This window comes from Pezoporus flaviventris, unplaced genomic scaffold, assembly GCF_033815535.1.
Source record: "Pezoporus flaviventris isolate CSIRO_AGI_PZ_B2104156 unplaced genomic scaffold, CSIRO_AGI_Pfla_v1 ptg000027l, whole genome shotgun sequence".
In the NCBI taxonomy this organism is placed as follows: domain Eukaryota; kingdom Metazoa; phylum Chordata; class Aves; order Psittaciformes; family Psittacidae; genus Pezoporus; species Pezoporus flaviventris.
In genome coordinates, this window is record NW_026892575.1 from 1,462,061 (window position 1) to 1,474,251 (window position 12,191).

The following is a 12,191-nucleotide window of genomic DNA, read 5'->3' on the forward strand; positions in this document are numbered from 1 at the left end:
ACATAGGCTGGCAAAACAGTTCTGCCAAGTGTCAGTGCTGCATTAATATTGTTATTATTCTCTGGGAGTGAAGTATATAATGCATAATAATCCAAAGGCATTACTGATATCAAGAATGAGCATTACAGCTTATATAATTAGTGCCATGTCCACAGGACTGCATGTCATCAAATATTTATACAACAGAATAGTTGAGTGCAAATGATTTTAGATGCCTTGCTGGACTTTTGGAAGAAATAAACTGATCAGGTCAGATAGCTAATAAAAAAAAAGATCATAACATGATATTGTCACAGAGTGGTTCTGTGATATTTAGGCTCAGGATAACACTGAAATCTCCTCACACTACTTTTCCTAATCAAGTGCCCTCAGCTTCTGTTTTGTTGCTTTACTGTTTGTTTTGTCTCTCCTAAGAACCTACCTAATTTTAAGCATCCAGTGTCCCCGTGTCACTTCACATGACCTGTCCCTCCAGATCCAGTGTTTGCTTTTCTGCGTTAGGACTTTATCCCACAAATACTGCTGCAGAACACAGCACAATGCTGTGCTATCCAGCTGATGCTCATAGACTTCAGTGACAATATTTGCTTTTTTTTTTTTTTTTTTTATTGCAACAGCAGGAGCGTTTATGAAGGAAAAAAAAGCCCAAACACTGATTCATTCTAAAACGTACTCTGTAAAATATTCCTAAGTTATGAAAATACTCTGGCAGTTTCTTCAGAACCCTATATAATTGGGAGTCAAGGCAAATATCCCTTTTTTTAATTATTTTTAAAAAGATACGAGGCAATGCCTTTACCTTTGCCAAGGCTCCAAGACAGATACTAGAACAAAGAAGTATCAGTTACACACTTTCTCAGGATAGCTTTTCAATGAACAGGCCCTGTGAACTCCTTGTTCCAGTAGAGACTGCGCCGCATTCAGAGTAGCACAGGATCCAGCATCTGGCACCTGTGCAGCTCTGTGGTAAAGGTATGTTCAATAGTAAAGGTATGTTGAAAGGAAGAGTCTCATACAAGCTATTTAAATATGTACTTAATAATACTCTGAGAACTAGGCTTGGTTCACCTTCTTGCTTTTCTCTATGTTAGTTTTGAACAACTGTACAGAACCTTGACAGAAAGTATCAGGTTTCAAATCACAATGTTTGCTACTGATTATTGAGCATCAAACTCCTCCAAAGTGAAAGTCTTGGTTAGTTAACTGAATAATCATCAATATAAGCTGCCCTAACATCTAACAACATTTAATGAAGAACACCAAATTACATGGTATTCATTTAATAATGCTCTTAAGAAACAGTTCTTTTGAATTCTCAGACTGCAAGTAAAAAGAAGGATTATTATGATGCTTCTTGTGAGCAGCTGGTATTACTATTTTTTTTTTTTTCTTTAAATAAGTATTTCTAAAAATTGAGTTACTGTTGAACTACAAAGTACTTAACATGTCCCAAGTCCTTATACATGAAAGTATAGCAGTTCAGTCCTGGAAGAGCATGGTGAATGATGAAGACTCATTTTGATCTTTCCTTTCCTACGTTGCTGCCTCTTTTTGGAGACTTCATCTCCTCCTCCCCAGCTCAGGAAGACCAGCTATCTATCAGCAATAAGAGTACAGCAAAGCCAAAGCTGACAACACACTTTTGCACTCCTTCATGGCTTAACTTGGCTCATAAAATTGGCCCTTACATATTTGAAGCAACTAATGACTCTTCAGCTATGTCAGTCTGATGTAAGAACTTCTGCTACATGATTGATATTTGGAAAGCCAAAACCTCTGGAAATACTAAAAGTAAGATGACTATCACAGAACAGTCTTATCAGGAACAGACAAAAAACTTACAGTTGCTTAAAATGACATGAGTTCTTTCACTTTTTATACAAATATCACTGACTTATGTGCTAATTGTTTAAATAGATAATACTGAAAATCAAGAGCAGGACCTAATACATAACATTTCATTAGAGAGAGATCAACTAGCAAGTTATCAGAATAACTAACTACAATTTAATGTCAGCATTGTCAGACAAACAGTATAATCACAAGCAGGGATGTTAACAACACCTTACATTAAGACTGACAAAACCTCTATTTTTTTTCTTCAGCGACTTCTATGTGGTGTCCTGTGACAGTATGTACAGGCAATGTTACTTCTTCAAGTACCTACAGGGTTCTGAAAACCTGTCCTTTAATTTTGCAGCTTGAAACAGGTTTGCACATTAAAAAAAATAAAAATATAGTATATGATGCCTTGTATTTTCAGCTTTTTTTCCCCTCAAAGTATAGTCTATTAATAACAAAAATTCTGGAATTAGAAACATCGTAATGGAAACAGTATTACACTCTTGCAAAAACAAAGTTAAAAAACTCGCCAGGGAGTTGTTGGTACATGACCTCTCTTCTACTGAGTTCCTATTCAAAACAGATCAGGACTTTGATGAGTATTTGCTTGGAAAATATTGGGACCTGAAAGTTGCTTTGGAAGCAGCAGAAGTAATAAATTTTCCAACTCCAGTAAGGAGGAATCAAGTTAACTGAAGCAGAGAACCCAGCACACAATTTCACTACACTGAAATATTGTCTGTGTCAGAAAATCCAGGTGAGTGATTTAATTTTAGGTAAACATCTGAACTACTATGCCAAAGCATCACATAGATACCCTTCAACTAAATCACATTAATAAAAGCAACTACTAAATAACGAGAGACTGACTAGTTGTGAGTTCAATTCAATTCTCCTTTTAGCCTGTCTTAACCAGAGTTGTATCACAGTAATTGCAAATTACTTTATCATTAACATTACTAAACTTCATGGAGAAAGCAGTCTGCAGGGACATGAAAATAAAATGAACTTTGCAAAATTAAAAGACTCAACAACTCTTCTTTAAGGCACTACAATACTAATTAACAACAACTGCTTACTGGCTGAGGATTTCTCTTCATTGCATAAATCAGGGAAGTTGTTATGTTCTGACTTAGAGCAGAGAAATGAGCCAGCTCTGTCTTTTGGGGAGAATAAGGGAGAGAAAAATCCAATGAAAAGAACTCTCCAACAAAACCTGTTAAACAATTCAGTTACATGAAAAGACAGTAAAATATGCTCCCTTCTCATCCAGGAGACAAGACTTAGACAAAACACTTCATGTCACATGATAACAATAAGGGAAGGGGAAAAAAAAAGGAGAATAGTCTTCTGAGTAAACACCAGCAGTTGTCATTTGAGCTTTGTATGAAGTCTTTCCTTACTGATCATAGTTTTGGCTGCTTCTTACATGTGTTGAGATCTCTGCGCTTTCACTAACTGATGCTGTGCTGCACACAGAATGAATGAGAGTTTGGGAACAATCAACACTAAGGAAAATAATATATGCTGTAGTTGCCCTACCTTAACTTTTTCAGTTGTTTTCTTGGGACAGAATTAATAACACTTATGTTTTTAAGTGAGAAAATGTATTGTCATTATTTGAAAGGAAAGTTCTTTATATTTATGTTTGGAATCATGCTTTAAACTTGTTTTTCCTAATTGCAAACCAAACTTTCATCTTGTTTTAGAAACAGTTGCAACATCCAGGCTCCCCTGAATTCCTTATTTTATCTTCTGACTACTAAGATAGAATAATGATCATGGAAAAAGAAAAATAAGACCTCTGCAAAAAGACAATACCAAACAGCAGACCTAGCAGGCAGAATGAGCAAGTAGTAACCAACCCATAACTCAGATTGCAAAAGAGATTCTTACTCTAGATTAACAAAAGCTATGGAATGAGGCTTATTTTCTGAAGAATTATGGTCATTTTAATGATCAAATCTTTATTTAAATTACTTCCTTAAATGCAGAAGCAAATATGGGACTTCTCTAAAAGTAAAGAGTTATGTTTATTTGTAGGGTTTGCATTTGTTAGGTTAACATTGCAATAATTACAACAGTTACAAAAGACTGGCTTTTTCCTAAGTTATCTGTGGTAAAGAAACAGCTGCAGCTTTAAGGAGTTTCAAGAGCAGGACAAGATCTGAGCTGAAAGTTCAGCTGGAGTTGGAAGCAGTCAGCTCCAGCCTCTTGAGACATCAAATTGATGTATCCTCCCATCCTAGATTACAATTTACTTTGCTTAAGCCTTCAGCCTTTTCTGCATAACTGCTAGCTTCACTTGTTCTGTACCAAGCAATGTCATTTCTTGAGACTCTACTAGTTCCTAATGATGTGGAATATAATGTGTCACCACTGAATGCAGTTAAGAAATATGCAAAAGAGAAAATGCTAAACTTTGAAAGAAAATCCTGTCTTAGCATACTATTAGACTAATCATGTGAAAATGTTTATTTGCTGTGAAGTCACAGTTATTAAACAAATTGGTCCATTCTGCAGTGCCATGGTACTCGGTACTCTTACATGGTGTTGCAAGATTTCTTCAAAATTATGTGGAAAAAGATAGATTCAGCTAATGAAATTAATGAGCTTTAATGCTCCCTTGAAGTAGAGGTTTTCAGCACAAATTCGCTTCATTATCACAGCTCTCTAAGCCTTGTAATGCATAATGGTCACTGATCCTACCCAGAACATAGTGAAACATGCCAAAAGTTTAATTGTACATGCACCTACATTTTAAAGCAAATAAGACAGTCTCCAAGGCTATTAATATAACAGACACCTTTTATAGTTAAAGGGATAATGTCCAAAGATTAGCTGGGACGTATTTTAATTAAACTTAGTAAATTACTGTTGAAGTCATCATTACGTGGAGACTCCATTAAAATTATGTGCTTAATTTTGCAACAATACCGGCACAACAGTAAGTTTCCAAAATTTATGTCACATACAGAACCATACCTCACATGCTAAAACGCCTAATTTGACACAAGTTTTCTTCGTTCGCTTAATGCATACTGTACTGTAAGGAAAAAAATCAAGTCTGGTGCATTGGAACTTTTTTTTTTCACACTGCTGTTCTCAAGTAGAAGACTTTTTAAATTCAAAAAAAGACTAACATTCACATAAGAAATCATTTTAATAACTTTATAAAAATATATTCACGTAAAATGCAGAATTAGCACAGAAAACCACTTTCTATGGATTTAATGTATGGATAAAGAGGCACAGAAGGACTCAATAACTTCCCTTGAATGCATTGGTAGTACAAATGCAAATCAATTACAGGAAGTCTGTCCAAGTATATTTAAATATTTCCGTTTAGTAGAAGTTTACAAGGTCTTTGGGTGGTTCAAAGTGACTCTGGCAAGTAGCTAACATTACTAGTTATAAGAATTTATTTTTCATCTAGATAAAGGATTAAGCTAATCTGTTCTTTTTTATATTGAACGAAGTAAGAGCATACACTTCATGTCTGCGTTGCCAGTTCTGTATGACATCAGTTTGCATTTCTACAGTTTGCTTTCTGTGTTGATAACATACTTAGTCTATACCCTCCAGGCCATTCACAGGCTAAAAATGTCAGTCAAAACCAAAGTTTAAGAAAACAGTTACATGGATACAGCCTTTAGAGCAATATGGTTAACTCTGACTGAACAAGCACTCTTTGTGCCCATTGTTCACCAGAAGCCTGAAATTTTATTGGTAGATGGTACCCTTCAGGAAGCAGTAAATATCCATGGGTTTGTGCTATTAGTCAGCATAAGTGACAAGAAAGTGTTTACAGCAGTAATCACATGAATGTGCAGTTGCGGCAGAGGAGCTGTGGAACTGAGAGATGAAGATATTTTTCTGTGCTGACTAGAGACCCCCAATATAAAAAGGTAAATTTAAAAGCAGGTGTCGTGGTTTAAACCCAGTCAGGTAACTTGTTCACTCACTCCCAGTGAGTGGTGCCGAGCTGACAACAATCGAGGGCCGTGTCCCCCCCCCCCACCAGGGTTCTCCGCCACTCCCAGAGGAACGGGGAGGAGGATCGAAAGAGTGCAACTCCCACGGGTTGAGACAAGAACAGTCCAGCAACCAATGTACAACACAAATCACCACCGCTATTATCAACTACAACAATGATAAGGGAAAATAACAAGGGAAGAGAATACGATACCACCGGCCAAGAAAACGAGTCCCACCCGGAAGCCCGTGTCCTTGCGGGTAACTCCCAGTCACCCCCCACCCCGGCCATGACGTGCTGTGGTATGGAATACCTCCCTGGCTAGCCCGGGTCAGGCGCCCCCGGTCTTTGCTTCCTCCCGGCTTCCCCTCCTCCCTGGCAGAGCATGAGCCTCACAAAGTCCTTGGTCAGGGTAAACATCACTTAACAACAACTGAAAACATCGACTTCACCAACACTGTTCTCAGGCTGGAAGTCAAAACACAGCACTGCACCAGCTAACACAAAGGAAAAAAAAAACATGACTGCTACTGCTGAACCCAGGTCAGCAGGCAAAGACACCAGCTGCACAGAAGACACCTGGTGCCAAGGCTGAGTTTGGTTGAGAAAATTGCCAACCAGTTGAGTATCTCCTATCAATTAAATGCTGCTGCTGAAAGCAAGTCCAAAAAGTTCATCCTCCACCCCTGAATTTTATAAGCTATACTCTACCTAAGTTCTACCATGTCCAGCTTATACACTGTTTGTCCCCTCTCCCTCTGGCAAAGGGTGGTCTGTTATTACAAGTGTGAATGTGTCAAGTGATATACAGCCTGTTGCAAATAACTACTGTAATCCTACATTGATGCAAAAAACAATACCTTTGTAGGTAGCTTTCAAAAATAGCACAGGCTATTTGTGGGAACTATTTTATATATTATTACTGCAGCAACATTCAGCACACTGTGCCACATGCTGAAGGTTTGTCCTGCGTGGTCTGGTACTAGTGAGTCTTATGAGTACTCAGGTTTTATGCAGTCTGGACAAGTGAGAGACTACTTTTGTCAATATTTCCCTTTCACTAACAGTCAACATTGCAACTAGATGTACTGCACTGAATTACCCAAAAGAGAGCCCAAACCATAGTTATCCTTGATCTGCTGGAAAGATCGTCTATGATGGCTTTCATGACGTGTGGGTGCTGCACAGTTCCTGGATGTCTTCCTTTTACAGTTTCATTTAGAAGGTATCCCTTACCAGGCTGAATGGATTTGAACAATTGCGACATGATTTTCATGTAGCAGACATTCTCTGAACTCCAGAACAGCAAGGAGTATTCTTATCACTAGCTCTGTTAATTCACCATGAGTTAGCAGACAAAGTTTAATTCTGTTAACTCAGCAGGAAAAACCTCCTGGTGAGTGTGCTACTGGTCAGGCCAATGGCATTATCCATATCATATCATAATTGCTAGAACATAAAACACACATTTCAAATTGCTGTCTAAGAATAAATTGATGCACTAATTATCACTTTACCTTTCTAAATCAAATTTACTGTTCCTGCAATGATGGGCAGAGCAAAGGATAGACTGTCAAAACTGGTTGAAAAGTACAATTCATTTCAAGACACCAAAGTTTACTGCATGGAATTGCACCTCCACGGCACAAACATCTCCTATTGAATCATAACCTGAGATAGACTACAGAGATGAGGACATTGAAATGCAGTGTCTGAAGTGTTATTGATTTTTATATCAAATCAGAAAATGTTCAAAATTGCTGTTTTTTACTGGTTTTGACCAGCTCAGTTGACTCCCTTTACAAGAGAGCTTTGCATTTAAGAAAGAATCCATCAACATAGATTAAAATGGCTGCAATCAAGAAAACAGTGTTAATAACACTGACAATGCTGAAACTGCCTTTTCAGTTTGCTAGCTCCAGTCTTAAAGAAATAGATTGAGAACTTAGAACTGCCCCTCTCCACTGACTCAGCGCTCTGTGTGTTTTCTTTTTGTAACTCTACTTGCCTGGAAAGTTCTTGCAAGCACTTTTAACCTTTTTGCTACTGAAACTTCTGCCCTGCATTGGTCATACCATTCCTGATTAGCCGTTAATTTAATAATTTCTCCCAGATCGAACAAATCTCATGTGCTATATTCCTTGCTTTTTCAGTAACAGGTTACTAATTAGCAGTTAATATTTACTTAATACATTCTATTATAGCAAAATGAATTAAGATCTTTATTAATCTGAACTGAAAATTTATGATATTGCCAATTCAATCACTGAGACTATTCATTGCATTTGTGTTGTGTTGGCTTTTAGGATTCTACTGTATTTTTCTCATGCTGAGATAACGAGTCTCCTAAATTGATATCTGAAATAAATTTCTTGAGAAATAATTCAGTTTCCTTTTTCCACTCCTTAATTTTCTGTTCTGAACAGAGAACCCTATAGAGAGATACAGATTACAAAGAAAAACAATTCAGAGAACACAAATCACTAGGAGAGTTTGGAAGAGGATAAAACCAACAGCTTCAGGGGTTGCAAATGCACCGACTGGTCTTTTCAGGTGTATTCACACCAAGTCTTATTGCCAAATACAATTGACAAATTTGTCAAGAATGCCATTAGCTTTCATATATTTTTTTCTTCTCTCCAGGTCCAAGTCTGACAGCCATGTCCTATTGATGCTTCTGTCAGAAGCACATCACCCATTCTACAACAACAACCCAACTCCCCTCCATGAAGGCTCTTCTCTTTACTCCCCTCTGCCATTTTTAAGAGGAAACCACTACACCTCCTGCGTGCTTTCATTCTTGTCCTTCAAAGTAGGAAAATTTTCTTGAATCTTCAGCAGTTAACTCCTGATCAAAGCCACAAAGCAAATGAATGTGGTTTTACTTTACATTATGTTGGTTTTTCTTTATTACCCTGTAAAAGTTGACAAATGTATTGGGTTTGCAGGGCAAGGGTTTGGTAGCAGGGAGCTACAGGGCTGGCTTCTGTGAGAAGCTGTCAGAAGCTTCCCTTATGTTCTATAGGGCTGATGTCATCCAGCTCCAAGAAGGACCCACTGCTGGCCAAGGCCAGCCCATCCACAGTGGTGGTAGTGCCTCTGGGACACCACATTTGAGAGAGGTGTAAGGGATGGGGGAACCTGAGCTGGAGAGAGGAGTGAGAATACATCGTAGGAACAGCTAGGCAGACACTAAGGCCAGTGCAGAAGGAAGGGAAAAGCTGCTTTTCAGGCACTGGCGCAGAGATTCCTCTGCAGCCCATGGAGACCCATGGTGGTGCAGATATTCACCTGCAGCCCAAAGAGGACCCACACCAGAGCAGAAGGATGCCCAAAGGAGGCTGTGACCATGTGGGAATCCATCGCTGGAACAGGCTGCTTTCTGAAGGACTGCATCCTGTGGAAGGGGCCCATACTAGAGCCGTTAGTCAAGAGTGGTAACTCGTGGGAAGGTCTCATGTTGGAGGAGTTCACGGAGGACTGCCTCCAATCGGAAAACTTCAAGTTTATTTAAAAACTGGATATTAAATTATGTTCTGACAAAAAATGAAAAGAAAAATGAAACATAGAAACTCCAGGAATTTTACATTGTTGTCCTTTTCACCCACCAGAATCAGTTTTTACAATATTTTAACAAATGCCCCAGGACCTATGGATTTATAGTAACCTGTTTCCTTTATTTTTTTTTTTTTATTTTTAAAATTAAGCTCTGTTCAAGTCAGTCTCACTTTGAAGTCTAATATTTGACTTCTAGAACCAAAAAGATCCAGGTATTATCACAACTTTAACAGACAAGTTTTTTCAAAGGTTAACAGCAGAGCTGCATTAATACCAGAATACTTTTTTCATCTTTGAGGGTGTTTGTTTAAATAACACATAGAAGGTTCATGCTCTAGTTGACTCATGAAAGCAATCATCTATATTAGCTAACTGCAACCAATTTTGACTGCAACTAATTTTTGCCACTCTTACCTCAGATGGCTCAGTTACACACCCTTTTCTGTTTTTCATGTATTACTTTACTTTTTAACTCAAGCCTGAACCTATAGTGGTTTTGTGGCAGATGCATGGCATACTAATAATTGCAGCAGCTGCACAATGGAACAAGAACTCAAGACTCCAACAGAGATGCATTTCCTTAGTATGATTCACATTATGTGGGAAAGTTAAAATATTCAGTTTGTGCAGCGTTTTCTTTCAAATTGTTTCTCACTTTTCTAATAGCAAGAAGTTTAAGAAATTTAGCAAGTATATATCAGTTATTTATAAAATTAGTCATAAATCCTGGAATCACTGGAGTCTCAATAGTACTCTGAAGGCTTCTGATCTTTTGCTTGCTTTAGAGTGCCATGTCACTGTATTGTTTTCCCTTAAAATACTGTCCTCTTCACCATGAAGGAAGAAGAAACTACCTTCTTCAGCAATAGGTGAGTTAGTTCTTTAAGTATGCTTAATCTTTACTTGTAGGCCTAGTTAACTATTTTTCCCCTCTAGTTAATGACAACTCTTTAGATGACATTAGATATGTGCACAAAGAATTGCTGCTATAGAGAATAAGCTATCCTAGCAGGATAAATATAACTGTAAGCTGTTTATTCTCAGAAAGCTCAGCTAATAAAAGATGTTCCTCTATGTTCATGTAATCAAATAGATTTAAAAACAAAATAGTTTGTGATAAAAGGCAAAAATGCTTTCTCTCTTATCACCTTTCTCAGCTGATTATAATTTTTTAAAGACATCAGTAAAAACTTGTTGGGTGATCTTTGTTTTAGCAATATAGCCAACTCTCTCAACCAATACAGATATTGCTTACTAAAATTTCATTTTTCTTTTGTAAGTTTTATAGTATTATATTTTCCCACAGTTATACTAATAAAATAGAGTGCACAAAATACAGTGGAATATCATGATTATCAGTATAATTTTTTTGCCAGTAGCATTTTTGATGCAGAAGATGCATGTAATGAAATTCCACTTTTTCTTCAGAAAGAGACTGAATTGAACATGAGAAAAATCTCTGGAGATATGGAGATTCAGGTGCTTTGTTTGCAAATGTACAAAAGAGAATCAACTTAATGAAGCTTCTTTGAATTTTCCCAATACTAATCACTCACTATCCTTCACTACTTTTGGAGGATAAAATCCAATAGTTAAAACAAAAGAAAACCCCACAAGCCCCCTCCAAAAAAAAAACAAACCCAAAACATAACAAGTAGATAAAATCCATATAAGAGCAATTTCGAGAAATCTGAGGTCTCAACCATGGAAGCACTGCAGTACAATTTTGGAGCAAGATACCTAAGCTACATCATTTTAAGCTTTTAGTCCTTTCCTTTGCCCCTTTATGATTTATAATGAACAAGAAATTTTAAACTTTAAAACTCAAACTATGACTGCTCCTCCTTCTTGAGCCATAGAATGTAGAGGCCAACTGAATTTCCTGAGGACCCAATTCCCTCCATCATACAAACCCTTTATATAGTCCTTTTACTGTAATGAAGTTACAACAAAGTTAGGAGGCCTATAGGGATGCAGGGGAGGGACCCTTCATTAGGGACTGTAGTGATAGGACAAGGGGTAACAGGTTAAAACTTAAACAGGGGAAGTTTAGATTGGATATAAGGAGGAAATTCTTTCCTTTTAGAGTGGTGAGCACTGGAATGGGTTGCCCAGGGAGGTTGCCTGGCAGTGTTCAAGACCAGGTTGGACGAGGCCTTCGGAGATATGGTTTAATGTGAGGTGTCCCTCCCCATGGCAGGGGGGTTAGAACTTGATGATCTTAAGGTCCTTTCCAACCCTAACTATTCTGTGATTCTATGATTCTAAGTTAAGCAGTATCAGGGTAGGGAGGTCTCTAAATTGCAGACATCAATTTGATAGATGGACCACTTGGTGGATAAAGAACTGGCTGGATGGCCGCACACAAAGAGTTGTGGTCAATGGCTCAATGCTCAGCTGGAGACCAGTAACGAGTGGTGTCCCTCAGGGATCGGTGTTGGGACTGGTCTTGTTCAACATCTTTGTCGCTGACATGGACAGTGGGATTGAGTGCGCCCTCAGCCAGTTTGCCGATGACACCAAGCTGTGTGGTTCGGTTGATACCCTGGAGGGAAGGAATGCCATCCAGAGGGAGCTTGACATGCTTGTGAGGTGGGCTGATGCCAACCTCATGAAGTTTAACCATGCCAAGTGCAAGGTCCTACACCTGGGTTGGAGTAATCACAGGCACAGCTACAGATTGGGCAAAGAAGAGATTCAGAGCAGCCCTGTTGAGAAGGACTTGGGTGTGTTGGTCAATGAGAAAATGAACATGAGCCGGCTTCAGTGTGCTCTCACAGCCCAAAAAGCCAACCATATCCTGGTCTGTATCAAA